Source organism: Pan troglodytes, chromosome 16 (genome assembly GCF_028858775.2).
Source record: "Pan troglodytes isolate AG18354 chromosome 16, NHGRI_mPanTro3-v2.0_pri, whole genome shotgun sequence".
Classification (NCBI taxonomy): domain Eukaryota; kingdom Metazoa; phylum Chordata; class Mammalia; order Primates; family Hominidae; genus Pan; species Pan troglodytes.
In genome coordinates this window covers 50,728,859-50,745,031 of record NC_072414.2, presented here as the reverse complement: position 1 = coordinate 50,745,031, position 16,173 = coordinate 50,728,859, and the positions used below count along the sequence as shown (strand labels likewise).

General features: G+C 40.3%; 1 protein-coding gene across 5 annotated transcripts in view; it reads left to right on the top strand.

Annotated features, from left to right (window-relative positions):
* Positions 1-16,173, top strand: part of ADAM10 (ADAM metallopeptidase domain 10) — a 150,980-nt gene that overhangs the window by 15,594 nt on the left and 119,213 nt on the right. The window lies entirely within an intron of this gene.

Genomic DNA, 16,173 nt, shown 5'->3' with positions numbered 1-16,173 from the left:
TTTTCTTTAAAATGGGCTAATAGTTCTCACTTGATTGGGTGGTTTAAATGAAAAAAATGTAGAGCAGTACAGAGCCTGGCAGATAGCAAGTGCTTGATACATTTTAATTAACATGACATCCAATTTATAAGCATTATTGTTTAATTTAGTTAAACAAGAAATTGATGTAATCAGGATATTTTTCTGTACATGGTAAGATTTCAGGGTACATTTAAGAAATTAGGATACTTTCAAAAATAAAATAGGATATATAGTTTGGGATTTTTAATTTTTCCCCTTTAAATATGTGAAATGTGAAACTTAAAAAATCATTTAAAAATGTTTGTTAGCCAGGTTTTAATGTGAATTTGAATATATTGGATTTCTAAAATAAGAATGAGAAGCAACAGCCTTAGTGTAATATTATTTATATATATATATATATAATGTAATGAAAAACTAAAGATATTCTATTAAAGTCAGGGACAAAGTAAACATGCCTACACTTGTTATTCAGCATGGTTTGGTACTCCTAGTTAGTGTCGTAAGTTAAAAAAAAGATAAAATTATAAATAGATGAATAAAAGATTTAAATATGCAAAGCAGAACCAATAAAAGGCCAAGAAAGAAAATAAAGAATATTTTTGGAATTTTGCCTGCAAAATTTAGGGGCTCATGAATCCCCTATAGAGGTTATGCAGTTTCTCCCTCGGTGTCTATGGGGATTGGTTCCATGAATGCTCCAGTCCCTTATATAAAAAGGTATACTATTTTCATATAACCTGTGCACATCCTTCCCTGTACTTTATTTTTGTTTTAAAGGGTTAAACAATAAGGCCTTTATCTGCACAAATCAGGGTAGAATGAGGCAGGCAGTTCCAGTATTGGCTGATTCGGAAACTGGCTAGACAAATCCATCTCAGCTACCATGTGGAGAGCCAACATTGTCTACAAAAAGGGGGACCTCTGGAAATCCACAGCAGACCCCAACCCAGGTCTTTTGGGCAGGAGCTGGGTCATTTCCACACTGAAACCACTCTGAGGGAGGGGATGAAGAACCACCAGGTTTTGTTCACTCACCTAGTTGTAGATAATCTCTACATTGTGGATAGATGGAGCAGTTCAACTTCTGACTGACAGCTCACATTCAGAGGTCACTGTCAGCTCTTCTCTTTTATGATCATGCTATTTTGAACAGTGAGACAACACCTTCCATGCACTCTTAAGTCCTCTGTCCAGTGTGAACTCTAATGCCTAATGAGGTTAGGCCTTGACTGTATGCTTTTTTACATCCGCTACACTTCTACATTTATAAGGCCTTTCTCTGTGTGAACTTTCATGTGCCAAGCAAGGTGGAAGTTTCTGCATTCCCATATTTCCTGCATACATAAGGCCTTGTTCCATCACGAATTCTCTTATATGCTGTAAGATAGGAATTGTGGCTGAAGAATTTTCCACATTTACAACACTTAGAAGTCTCTTTTCCAGTGTGAACTTTCTGGTGCTCAACAAATGTGTCTTTATAGATAAAAAGACTTGTCACATGATCTGCACTCATAAGGCCTTTCTCCACTATGAATTCTCTGCTGCTGAACAAAATAGGATCTTCTAATAAAGGATTTATCACATTAAGCTCACTCTTTTTTTTTTTTTTTTTTTTTTTTGAGATGGAGTCTTGCTCTGTTGCCCATGCTGGAGTGCAACAGCACGATCTCGGCTGACTGCAACCTCCGCCTTCCCGGGTTCAAGTGATTTTCCTGCCTCAGCCTCCCAAGTAGCTGGGACTACAGGTGTGTGCCACCACGCCTGGCTAATTTTTGTATTTTTAGTAGAGACGGGGTTTCACCATGTTGATCAGGCTGGTCTCGAACCCCTGACCTCAGGTGATCTGCCCTCCTCAACCTCCCAAAGTGCTGGAATTACAGGCATGAGCCACCATGCCTGGCTTTAAGCTCATTCTTTGTATGACCTCTTTAAAGTATGAGGGTTGGAGGTGGAGCCAAAGAATTTCCCGCAATCACTGCATTTATAAGGTATTTCTTTGCTGTGAATTCTTCTCTGTACTGTAAAGTAGGAGTTGTGACTAAAGGTTTTCTCACATTCACCACACTCCTAAGGCTTTACTCCATCATGGATTTTCTGTTGCTGAACAAGTTTATCTTTGCAGTTGAAGGCTTTCACACATCACTGCACTTGCAGTCCCTTTGTCCAATGTGAAAGGCCTCCCTACTCTCAGTACTTTGGTGTGGCTTCTTCCCCATTGGGAGGGGCCTGGTGCTTGAAAACTTCAAAGCTATTCAAGAAGTATTTTCCACCCTTCCTGCTAGTGAAAACCTTCTTTGACATGTAGGATCTGCAGATCTTCACAAACACCAGGCTCTTTTCCTTCTAGAAGATTTCTGTCTGTTGCCTCTGGATCTGGTCTAGGTTACAGTGAACCATAAGTCTCCACCCCATGACTCACATGTGTGTGGTTGCTATTCAGAGGATGTTCCCCTTGTCCAGCTAGATGGAAAAACGTCTTTCAAGACCAGGCCGCACATGTCATGGGGTGGGCTTTCTGACCTGCCTTAGGAATTCTCACCTGTGACACTCTTAAAGAAACACCCTGCTTGGAAGGTGCATGTTCATCCTCCACTCCATACCAGTTACCTTGGGTGGGGTCACCTCAGGGTGCTTGTTGCCTTCTGAGCCTCACTGCAAAATGCCCTCTCATACTTGAATTTTAATTTTTTTATTTTTTTAGACAGGGTCTCACTCTCTCACTCGGGCTGGAGTTCAGTGGTGTGATTACGGCTAACCCCAGCCTCGACTTCGTGGGCTCAGGTGATTCTCCCACCTCAGCCTCTTGAGCAGCTGGGACTACAAGTGTGTGCCACCACACCTGGCTAGTTTTTTGTATTTTTTTTTTTTTGTTGTTGAGACAGGGCTTTGCTATGTTGCCCAGGCTGGTCTCTAACTCCTGGGTTTAAGCGATCTGCCCGCCTCGGCCCCCCTAAAGTGTTAGGATTACAGGTGTGAGCCACTGCACCTGGCCCCTCCCATATACTTTAAACCATCTCCAGATTTCTTATAATGCCTAATATAATGCCAGCACTTCATTTGTGTGGATTCAGCATAGTACTCAGTGTACAGCAAATTCAGGTTTTGTCTTTTGGAACTTTGTGGATTTTTTTTTCCCCTTCAGTATTTTGAATCCGCAGTTGGTTGAATTCCACTAATGCAGAACCCATGAATACAGAGGACTGACTCTTATCAGTGAGGGTTTTCCGGAGAGACAGAACCAATAGGATATATATATATATATATGTACAGATAGATACATGAGAGAGGATTTATTAGGGGAATTGGCTTACATGATTATACAGACTGAAAAGTCCCATGATAGGCAGTCTGCAAGCTGGAGACCCTAGGATGCTGGTAGTATGGCTCATTTTAGTCTTAATGTCTGGGAACCAGGGAAGCTGATATTGTAACTCTGTCTGAGGCTGAAGGCCGCAGAGGCTGGAGTCCTGATGTCCCAAGGGGAAAGAGAGGGAGAATTTTCTTTTCCTCCACCTTTTTGTTTTTTTCCTGGCCTCTAGCCAATTGGATGGTTCCTGCCCACAGTGCAGGTGGATCTTCCCCAGTCAGCCCACCACTCCACCCGCCAGTCTTCACTGGAAGCACCCTCAGAGACACATCCAGAAATAATGCTTTACCAGCTCTCTAGGTCTTCCTTAATCTAGTCAAGTTGACACCTAAAATTAACTAACACAGAGGTTTGTGGATTTCAGGTTAGTATTCCTCTTGTAGAGGAAAAAAAGGTGAATTATAACCAAAGGCAGATGAAACTAAGTGTTTAAGTGACTTACCAAAGATTTGATACCTGTTCTGTAACATTTTGTAGGATGAAACTAAGTGTTTAAGTGACTTACCAAAGATTTAATACCTGTTCTGTAACATTTTGTAATACTTCACTTATTCAACTCTGCTGTTGTTTGAAAGCAGAGATAGAAAATATGTAAATGAATGAGCATAGCAGTGTTGTAAAAACAGGTGGCCAGCTGGAACTGGCCTTTGGGTAACAGTTTGCCAACCCTTCTTCTACGTTATTTGGAAACTTTTTCTACTCAGTATATTGCCTGAGACATCAGCTGAGGTATTTTTTGCTTAAATGGTAGCACCCATGGTGTACCTATCCCTATTAATGTATTGTTAAATGCTTACATTAAAGCAAGTGTGTAGAAATAAGGATATACAGGTTGAGTATCCTTATTTGAAATACTTGGAACCAAAAGTGTTTTGGATCTTTAAATTTTCCGATTTTGGGAATATTTGCATTATGCTTACCATTTCCTAATGTGAAAATCTAAAGTGCTTCAATGAGTTTTTTTTTTTTTTTTTTTTTTTTTTTTTACAGAGCCTCGTTCTGTTGCTTACGCTGGAGTAGAGTGGCACGGTCTCGGCTCGCTGCAGCCTCCGCCTCCTGGGTTCAAGTGGTTCTTCTGCCTCAGCCTTCCAAGTAGCTGGGATTACAGGGGTGTGCCACCACTCCTGGCTAATTTTGTATTTTTACTAGAGGTGGCGTTTCGCCATGTTGGCCAGGCTGTCTCAAACTCCTGACCTCAAGTGATCCACCTGCCTTGGCCTCCCAAAGTGCTGGGATTACAAGCATGAGCCCCTGCGCCTGGCTGAGCTTTTCTTTTCAGCATCATGTCGGAGCTCAAAAAATTTTAGATTTTGGAACATTTTGGATTTCAGATTTTTGGATACTCAACCTGTATAGCTGCTGGTAGAAGTCAGGGAATTTCTGAATGAAGAAAGGTTACAGTGCTTCTCAAACTTGAATGTGCATACAGATCACTCTGGGGTAGTCTGGGGTAGAGCCTGAGTCATTTGTGGGGTCAGTAGATCTGCTGGGAGCCTAGGATTCTGCATTGCTAACACTTTCCCCGGAGATACCTATGCTGTTAGTCGCTGAAAAACAGTTTGAATTAACAAGATTCTGTGTTCAGAAAATTGTAAAATGCTAGATACGGAAAAAGATTTAATTGGATAAAGACTTAAACATCCATAAACACAATTTCCAGTCTCAGTGGTAGTAGTTGAAAGAACTTGTTAGTTGAACACATAGTGAGTAGTAGGCCTCCATATTTTCTTTTCTTTCTTTTTTTAAAAAAATAGAGACAGGGTCTCGCTATGTTGCCCAGGCTGGTTTCAAATTCCTGGGCTCAAGCAATTCTTCTGCCTTAGCCTCCCAAAGTGCTGGGATTACATGTGTGAGCCACTGCACATGGCTCATATTTTCTTTTCTTTTAGATTCAGTGTTGAATTGGACCTTCTGGTCTTCTAAGAAGTTCTTGAAAATGGCTTAGTTGCTGTTTTCTCAATGGATATTTTGCCTTGATGTTGGTTTCCCCCAATGTTCTTTTAAGACCTGTGGTCACTGGTTGTCATTTAATCTTTTATTTCCCCATCTCTTACTACTTATGTCCTATTAGCAAACTACAGTTATGTAGGAATATTGAATCATTACAGGCTGCTTAGTATTGGAAGTAAGTAGAATGTTAACTTCATTTATTTTACTGAGAAGATAACTTCGAATATTTTGAATTCTCTTTTTGATTTGTCTTTGTTTTTGATCCTGGATTTTAAAAAATTTTATAACTTAGGGAAATTTTATAACTTTTGTAACTTTATAAATTTTATATCTTAGGGAAAAAGTAGGAAGGCCAGAAACCCATATACCTACCACTTTGCTGCAACATTTTTCTTTTTTCTTTTCTTTTTTTTTAAAAAATAGAGATGGAATCTCGCTATGTTGCCCAGGCTGGTCTCGAATGCCTCACCTTAAGCTGTCTTCTTTGGCCTCCCAAAATGCTGGGCTTATAGGTGTGAGCCACCACACCTGGCCTCAATATTTTTATTTAAAAAAAAAAATCTAGTCAGCTTTATTGAGGTATAGTTTACATACAATAAAATTCAACAATTTTTTAAGTGTACGAATTTATAAATTTTGAGAAGTATATTTACTTGTATAACTACCTCCATAATCATAGAACATTTATATCAATCCAAAAAGCTCCCTGGGCTATTTGCAGTCAACTCAAAATACTTTCTAATTTCCATTTGATTTCTTCTTTGACCCATGAACTACTTAGAAATGTAAATTCCTAATATTTGGGGATTTTCTGCATATCTGTTATTGACTTAATTCTCCTGTAGTCAGAAAACATACTCTTAGATTTTAGTCTTTTAAAATTTATGGAAACGTGCTTTGTGGCCTAGGATTAAGGTCTGTCTTTGTGACTGTTCCATGTGCCCTTAAAAAGAAATATATTCTATCTATCTAGTCAAGTTCTTTGTGTTTAAGTTTTTAATAATCTTACTGATTTTTTTGTCTGCTTGTTCAGAAAGGAGTGGTATGATTTCCAACTCTAGTTACAGAGTCTACTTTTTTCTGTTCTATCAACTTTTTCTTCACATACTTTGAAGCTTTTTTTATGTACATAAATACTTAGGCTTGTTGTGTTTTCTTCTTGAATTAGGAAATGTCCCTCTTTATCCCTCATAATTTTTTTTGTTTTGTTTTGAAGTTTGTTTTTTCAGCTATTACTGTAGCTACTCCAGCTTTCTTTGGATTAGGGTTTGGATGTTATATATTTTCCCGTCCTTTTTACTTTAACTCATCTTTATTTTTGTGTCTGTTAGCATATATTTACATTTTCCTTTTTTAAAAAATAACAAGGCTGGCGTGTCATCTCATGCCTGTAATCCCAGAACTTTGGGAGGCCAAGCCAGTAGGATTACTTAATACCAGGTGTTTGAGACCAGCCTAGACAACATAGCGAGTCCCCATTTCTACAAAAAATAAGAAAGATTAGCCAGGCTGGGCGCGGTGGCTCACACCTGTAATCCCAGCACTTTGGGAGGCCGAGGTGGTTAGATCACTTGAGGTCAGGGGTCTGAGACCAACCTGGCCAACATGGCAAAACCCTGTCTCTACTAAAAATACAAAAATTAGCTGGGTGTGGTGATGCATGCCTGTAATCCCAGCTACTGGGGAGGCTTAGGCAGGAGAATCACTTGAACCTGGGAGGCAGAGGTTGCAGTGAGCCGAGATCGCGCCGTTGCGCTACAGCCTGGGCAACGAGCGAAACGCTGTCTCTGAAAAAAAAAAAAAAAAAAAAAAAAAGATTAGCCAGGCATGGCATGGTGGTGCACCAGTTTCCAGTTACTCAGAAGGCTAAGGTGACAGGGTTGCTTGAAGCTAGGAGGTTGAGGGTACAATGAGCTATAATCACGTCACTACACTCCAGCCTGGGCAATGAGTGAGACCCTGTCTCTTAAAAATCAAAAAGCGAAATGACAGCTTTTGCCTTTTAATTGTTATGTTAGATCATTTACTTTCCCTTCCGCTTCCTCTTCCCCTTCCCCTTCCCCTTCCCCTTCGTCTTCTCCTTTTCCCTCTCCCCTCCCCTCCCCTTCGGAGATGGAGATCTCTCTCTGTTGTCCAGGCTGGAATGCAGTGGCCGTTCACAAATGTGATCATAGTGCATTGCAGCCCCAAACTCTTGGGCTCAAGCAATCCTCCCACCTCATTCTCCTGAGTAGCTGGGACCACAGGTGCACACTAATGTACTCAGCTAGATCATTCACTTTTAATGTAATTATTCATATGGCTGAGTTTTAAACTATCATCTTTCTATTTGTTTTCCATCTGTTCATAGTTCTTGTCCCCCTCTTTTCTTGCATTTTTTGGGAGTAATATACTTTTTTTTTTTTTTTTTTTTTTGGAGACTGAGGTCTCGCTCTGTCGCCCAGGCTGGAGTGTAGTGGTGCGATCTCGGCTCACTGCAACCTCTGCCTCCTGCGTTTAAGCGATTCTCATGCCTTAGCCTCCTGAGTAGCTGGGATTACATGCACCTGCCACCATGCCCCGCTAATTTTTGTATTTTTAGTAGAGATAGGGTTTCACCATGTTGGCCAGGCTGGTCTTGAACTCCTCGCTTCAAGTGATCCACCTGCCTTGGCCTCTCAATATAAACTTTTAAAATGATTCAATTTTATCTCTGCTATTGGCTTTATGATGATATACCTGTTGTATTTTTTAGAGGTTGTTCAGTGTACAATATCTATAACTTATCACTGTATACTTTCAAATAATATTATTTCACTTCATATGGAGTATATGTACACTGTGTTTCTCTGTTTTCTGTTGTGCTGTTATTGTTACACATTTTAATTCTGTGTGTCATAAATTCCACAGTAGATTGTGTGTTTAAAAAATGTATTCGCTTAACTTTGAAAGAGATTAAAAATGAGAAAATAAATCCTTTTTATTTTCTTATATATTCATTATTTGTCACTTTTATTATTTGCATCAGTGTAGGTTTCCATCTGGTATTATTCCTTCTATCTGAAAAACTTTATCATTTCTATTAATGGAGGCTACTAGTGATGCATTGTAAGCTTTGAAGCCCAGAAGGGCTTCGTTTCACCTCCTCTTCTCACCTTCATTTGTGAAAGTTATTTTCACTGGCTATAGAATCTTAGGTTGATAGAGTTCTTTTTTTCTTGTGGTACTTTAAATATGTGGCTGCATTTTCTTCTGACTTAACATAGAGTGTGCTGTCAGTTTTATCTTTGTTCCTCTGTTTATAAAATGTGTCTTTTTTTTCTGGCTCCTTTAGTGCTTCCCTACCCACAGATGATTTTAAGAATTTTTTTTTCTCCCTAGTTTTTAGTCATTAGCTTATGACATGCCTTTATGTGGTTTTTGTTTATTTATTTATATTTTTAATTTTAATTTTTATTTTTGAGACAGGGTCTCACTTTGTTGCTGAGGCTGTTGTGATCATAGCTCACTGCAACCTTGGACTCCTGGGCTCAAGCGAACCTCCTGCCTCAGCCTCCTGAATAGCTGGGATTACAGGTGTGCAATAAAAAGTATTCCTGGCTAATTTTTACTTTTTTTTTTTTTTTGGTAGAGACAAGGTCTTGCTGTATTGCCCAGCTGATCTTGAACTTCTTGGCCTTGAACAATCCTCCTGCCTTAGCCTCCCAAAGTGCTGGGACTGCAGGCATGCACTACCATGCCTAATTTTCTTTTATTTTTTATATTCATATAATAAATACGATTTATTTATTTATTTATTTATTTATTTTGTTTGAGACAGGGTCTTGCTCTGTTGCCCAGGCTGGAGTGTGGTGGCACGATCATAGCTTACTGCAGCTTTGATTTCCTGGGCTTCAAGCAATCCTCCTACCTCAGCCTCTCGAGTAGCTGGGACTGTAGGCATGTGCCACTGTGCCCAGCTAGTTTTTATATTTTTTAGTAGAGACAGGGTTTGGTCATGTTGCCCAGGCTCGTCTTGAACTCCTGGGCTCAAGCAATCCACCCGCCTTGGCCTCCCAAAGTGTTGGGATTATAGGTATGAACCACCGTGCCCAGGCTCTGTGGCTAATTTCACTCCACTAGTAAGGTGTTATTTTTCTGAGGACTGTAGCAATGCTCCATACATTACAAGGTCTTTCTTCTCTAGATGGTAGAAATATGAACATTTTCCAGCCCTGTGTGAGCTTTGAGGATTGTTTTGCTTCCTTCTACTGGTGGTTCATTTTTTCTGAGGCGGGAGTTTATTTTGTCACATGCTTAGATCAGTAGTCAGCCAAACCCTTAGGGAACCCCCACTTGAGGTGGCTGGAGCTCTCTCTCTGTTCAGCTTCCTCCTTTCTGACACTCTGGCACATAGATTCTAAATACCTGATCTCCCTGAACTCAGAGGTTGTCTCAATTAAGTGGAAACTTCAGGCTCTTGGTTTCTTCTCCCTGTCATTTGGCCTGGAGACTGCTTACAGGCAGTAAGCTGGGCCAGTTGTAGTAGATCTCACTTCATTTGTTTCTCTTGTCACATCTTTTATCTAGTTTTCTAATTGTTTATGGTGGTAGGCTAAATTCAGTCTCTATTACTCCTGAAGTGGCTAGTGATTTAATAATTTGCATATTTTTTTCTTTTTTACCCTGCCTCCCACCCTGGAATCTGTCTAGTGTGAGTTATGGACATCGTGTCATTTTACCCTTAAATATTTAAAATGAACCTCCCAAAATTTAGAACCTTCTCCTTATAATCACAATGTTGTTGTACTAAGGAAAATTAATATGAATTTCTTTTTTTTTTTTTTTTGAGACGGAGTCTTGCTCTGTTGCCTAGGCTGCAGTGCAGTGGCACGATTTCGGCTCACTGCAACTTCTGCCTCCCGGGTTCAAGCAATCCTCCTGCCTCAGCCTCCCGAGTAGAGACAGGGTTTCACCATGTTGGCCAGGCTGGTCTTGAACTCCTGACCTTGGGTGATCCACCTGCCTCGGCCTCCCATAGTGCTGGGATTACAGGTGTGAGCCATCACGTCTGGCCAATATGAATTTCTTAATATAATCTAAGACTGATTCTGCTTTGTCTAGGATTGTTTCCAAATGTCGTTTGTTTTCTTCTCAATTGGATTCTTTTTCTATTTTCCTTTTATTGTTTCTTTCATGGTTTTTTTCTCCAGTGTGTTTTTACAATGTTATGTTCATGGTTGTGTGTCTCTTCTCTGCCCAGATATTCTTTTTGCTATGATATAAAGTGGGTGAGTTTATTTTTTATTTTTTATTTTTTGAGATGGAGGCTCACTCTTGTTGCCCAGGCTGGAGAGCAGTGGCGTGACCTTGGCTCACTGCAACCTCCGTCTCCCGGGTTCAAGAGATTCTCCTGCCTTAGCCTCCCAAGTAGCTGGGATTACAGGCATCAGTCACCACGGCAGGCTAATTTTTTTTGTATTTTTAGTAGAGACTATGGGTTTCACTATGGTTTCATCACTCTGTTGGCCAGGCTGGTCTCAAACTCCTGACCTCAGGTGATCTACCCACCTCAGCTTCCCAAATTGTTGTGATTACAGGCATGAGCCACCAAACCTGGCTTGTGATTTCTTTTTTCTTTTCTTTCTGCCTCTGAGACCAGTGTATTTTTTTTCCGCCTTCCAATCTTAGTTTGAGGGGCTGATTATTTTGTGTTTTATTCACGTTTCTGCAGTCACGGGGCTGTGATCATATATAATTTTTTTGAGAATTCCAGGACTCCCTTTCTCTTGAGATTTTTAAATAAGTGAATTGTGTGGCATCTGAGGGCTAGGGGCAACATCAGAAGTCCAGTGTGCCATGCTTTCCTACATTTTCATTAAAATATTGTTTCATTCCTTGGCTGCCTGTTTGAAAGATTATATTATTAGGTTATGACCAGTGTTGTATTTAGCACACTCTCTTGGAAAAAAGAAAAAAAAAATCCTCTGATTTGGCTGGGTATGGTGGCTCACACCTGTAATCCCAGCACTTTGGGAGGCCGAGGCAGGAGGATCGCTTGAGCCCAGGAGTTTGAGACCAGCCTGGTCAACACAGTGAGACCCTGTCTCTACAAGAAATACAAAAGTTAGCCAGACATAGTGGTGCGTGCCTGTAGCCTGAGCTACTGGGAAGGCTGATGTAGGAGAATCACCTGAGCCCTGGAGGTCAAGGCTACAGTGAGCCTTGATAGTGCTACTGCACTCCAGCCTGGGCAACAAAGTGAGACCTTGTCTCAAAAAAAAAAAAAAAAAAAAAAAATTCTCGAATTTGTAGCCTTTTCAATGTCAGTTTCCATGGTGGTGTAAATACTCCCTTCATGGCTGATTTCAGGCTACCAACATAATGTTACAGAGCGTGAAGTTGGGAAGGGAATTGACACTCATGAGCATGTATCAGCCAAATTGCTTATCTTTTTTTATTTGATTTCAGTTCTTTTCTTTTCTTTTTCTTTTTTTTTTTTTTTGAGATAGGGTCTCTGTCACCTAGGCTGGAGTGCACTGGCCGTTATCATAGCTCACTGTGGCCTTGAACTCTTGGGATTAAGTGATACTCCCTCAGCCTCTTGGGTAGCTTGGATTACAGGTGCATGCCATCATTCCTGGCTAGTTTTTATGTATTATTTATTTATTTATTTTTACTTATTATTATTTTTTGTGACAGAATTTTGCTCTTCTCGCCCAGGCTGAAGTGCAGTGGTGCGATCTTGGCTCACTGCACCCTCCACCTTCCGGGTTCAAGTGATTCTCCTGCCTCAGCCTCTTGAGTAGCTGGTGTTATAGATGCATGCCACCATGCCAGGCTAAGTTTTGTTATTTTTAGTGGAGACGGGGGTTTCACCACGTTGGCCAGGCTGGCCTTGAACTCTTGACCTCAGGTGATCCGCTCGCCTCGGCCTTCCAAAGTGCTGGGATTACAGGCATGAGCCACCGTGCCCGGCCTATTATTTACATATATATATTTATTATTTCAGACAGAGTTTTGCTCTTGTCACCCAGGCTGGATTGCAATGGTGCGGTTTTGGCTCACTGTAACCTTCGCCTCCCAGGTTCAAACGATTCTCCTGCCTCAGCCTCCTGAGTAGCTGGGATTACAGGCACCTGCCACCATGCCCAGCTATTTTTTGTATTTTTAGCAGAGGTGGGGTTTCACCATGTTGGCCAGGCTGGTCTTGAACTCCTAACCTCAAGCGATTCACCCCCCTCAGCCTCCCAAAGTGCTGGGACTACAGGTGTGAGCCACCACACCCGGCCACCTGGCTAGTTTTAAATTTTTTGTAGAGACAGGGGCCTTTCTATGTTGCCTAGGCTGGTCTTGAACTCCTGGACTCAAGTGATCCTCCCACTCTGGCCTCTCAAAGTATTGGGATTACAGGTGTGAGCTACTGCATCTGACCTGATTTCAGTTCTTGAAGTTTGTTCTATGTGTGTGTGGGGTGGGGGCAGAGGGGCAGGTAGGCTGCTTTATCCTCTACCCATGGCCCCCTTATTTCCCTCTTCATTAAGTATTGGGGCATAGAAATTATGTAATTCAATTTCATACATTATCTTAATATAAGTTTTTTTTCCACAGTACTGAGATTACACAAATACTGATATTTAGGCATAATTAAGATAAACATTCATAGGTCTTATATAGAAGATGATAATGAGATGGACTTGGTAACTGTGTGTCCCGGGGAAGTGTTTTTAGCTTTCCCAATTAAACCCTGTGAATCATGTTCTATCTCGATTACAAAGACTCAGAAAATCATTACTCAGGTCTTTTGCCAGTGAAAGTGAATATTATGTTGCTTTTATAAAATTTGTGTGTGGGACAGAGAAAAGATGACTTTGTTTAATAACTCTCCCAGTAGAATTTCAGCTGTGTAAATCGTTGAGCTTTTGTCATGAGTGCTTCAGAACAGCAATAGTTATTGTTTTAAGTTATCAAAAGTGACAGAATACTTTATCTGAACTGCGACTTAAAAACTTGACTTTTTCCTGATTTAAGCACCAGAGACAGAAATAAAAACCAGCTTGACGCCTTTGGTGCCGAAAAAGGAGTGGAATCCACAGTTCTGCAAAGCCAAGCTTGTGCTATGGCAACTCAGACCACTTAAATCCAATTTAGTAATCCAGTGGAAATTTTCAAAATGAAAGAAATTATTCAAAAGTTCTCATACTTCCCCATTCTTGATTTCTTCTTTTTTGCTAAACTCAATTATACTACATTTATAAGTATGTTTAAAGGATACAGAAGATGCATTGGTATATTTGATTCCATTATTTAGTCTTGATTTTTAAAAGTTCCATGCTAGGCCGGGCGCGGTGGCTCATGCCTGTAATCCCAGCACTTTGGGAGGCTGAGGTGGGCGGATCACGAGGTCAGGAGATCGAGACTATCCTGACTAACATGGTGAAACCCCGTCTCTACTAAAAATACAAAAAATTAGCCGGGCGTGGTGGCTGGTGCCTGTAGTCTCCAGTTACTCGGGAGGCTGAGGCGGGAGAATGGTGTGAACTCAGGAAGTGGAGCTTGCGGTGAGCCGAGATTGTGCCATTGAACTGCAGTCTGGGTGACAGAGCGAGACTCTGTCTCAAAAAAAATAAATAAATAAAAAAAAAATAAAATAAAAGTTTCATGCTAGTGGGTTTTATTATCTCTTAGACATTGGCTTCACTGAAATTTCTTTGCTACTTGTGAAGATAGTTTTGGACTCATTCTTCTCACCTCTCTTGGGAGGAGTGTGTTCAAGAGGAGAAGGAAGTAACTCAATAGTAGTTTAAGTTGAATTGTCCTTTTATGCCACTCTTTGTGCTCGTAAGCATTTTGCATGCAGTTAAGGTAGGCATTGTTGTCTCCATTTTACAGATTAAAAAACCACCTCCTGAGATTTAAAAAAGTTAAATAATTACTTAGCTCATGTGGTTTTGGCTAGGAAGTGTCAGAATTCAACCCAGTTTTGTTTTTTCTTCCTGAATTCTTAGCTTCAGTGTGTGTATATTGGTCTGAAAGGCAAAGTGTGGGAGAAGGAAGAAAAGGAGGAAGGGGGAAGAGATGATGATGGATAATTTATTGAACCTTGCCTCTTTGGTAGGCTCTCTAATATTAATTGTCACACATGGTTTAAATCATTTAATCTGTGAGTCTTAAGAGAGAGCTACTCTAGTTTCTTCATTTTACGGACAGGAGACTGAACCTGAGTAGTTTTCTATTCGATCTGGGAAACAACTAATGATTGAAGGTAGTGGTATTCAAACCCAGATCATTTTTTTTTTATTCTAGTAAAAAATGCTTAAGGTAAAATGTACTGTCTTAACCACTTCTGAGTATACACTTCAGTAGTGTTAAATATATTCACATTGTTGTCTAACAAATCTTAGAACTTGAACCCAGATAATCTGACATCAAATTTTATGCCCTTAACCACATAGTGCATAAACAGAAAATTTAGTGTTGGATCACAGAATTTAGTGTTGGATAATAGATGAACCATTTTTAGACAACTTACTTGTTTTATAAAAGAGGACAATTTTCTTTAGTTAAAAACTTTACTTGATTTGTCAAAGAATCACTTTTTTTTCTTCTTCTCTTGAAGATGGAGAAATAAGGATTAAATTTACTTTCCTGCATGAAAGGAAACAAGGAAACCAGGAAAAATACAGAAAGACAATTTTTTTTTTCTTTGAGACGGAATTTCACTTTCATTGCCCAGGCTGGAGTGCAATGGCGTGATCTCGGCTCACTACAACCTCTGCCTCCTGGGTTCAAGTGATTCTCCTGCCTCAGCCTCCTAGGTAGCTAGGTTTATATGCAGCCACCACCACACCCAGCTAGTTTTTGTATTTTTAGTAGAGATAGGGTTTCACCATGTTGGTCAGGCTGGTCTCGAACTCCTGACCTTAGGCGATCCACCTGCCTCGGCCTCCCAAAGTGCTCGGATTACAGGTGTGAGCCACCGCGCCCAGCGAAACAATGGTTTTTAAGGCATTGGTCATCAGGTAGTGAAGGACCTTGAGAGGGGAAACAGTAAGGTTGGCCCTTTGATTGTGCCAGCTCTCTGCCTTGAGAGATTTATGGGTTGTGGTACTATGAGAGGGAACCTAGGTAGAGTCCAGGGAACTTCCTCAGTTGAAGAGATGAAGCTGAGGGTCAGGGGAGACCAAAGTGGCTGGAGTTCACAGACAGAATATCAGGGTGAAGAGAGAGCTGCACAGAGGATCCCTGAGATCTGCAGAGGCTTCCACTGTAGTGTTTAGCAGAGCTCTAATCAGCCCTTATGTGGAAACTACCTGAGGCTAAAGAATCATCCCAAAAGATTAGATTGAACAGTACCTGGTGCTCAGATAGGGCTATAAGTAGTGCCTTTTCTTACCAGGTAGACTGGAAAAACTCAGTTCATGGAGCATTGGGTAGACTACTGAGATAGGTCTTGCCTCAGTAGTGGGAAATAATTAGCCCCAGACTGAGCACTCATTCTACATAAATTTGTCCAGAGAATTGAAGAAGAGGTAATACTTCTCAACACACTTTTTTTACCCCAATACCAAAACTTGACAAAGATAGTACAAGAAAAGAAAACTGTAAGCCAGTATATACCCTGAACACAGAAAACAAAATTCTAAACAAAATTACAGTAAATTGAATCTGACAACACGACCAAGTAGGATTTATCTCAGTAATGCAAGGTTGGCTTAACATTCAAAAATCAGTAAAATTTAATTCACCATATTAATAAATTAAAAAGAAAAAATATGATCATCTTAATAGCTGCAGAAAGAGCAGGTACAGAAATAAGCATTTGTTCCTGATAGTTTTTTAATTTTTTATTTATTTTTATACTTTTTATTTAT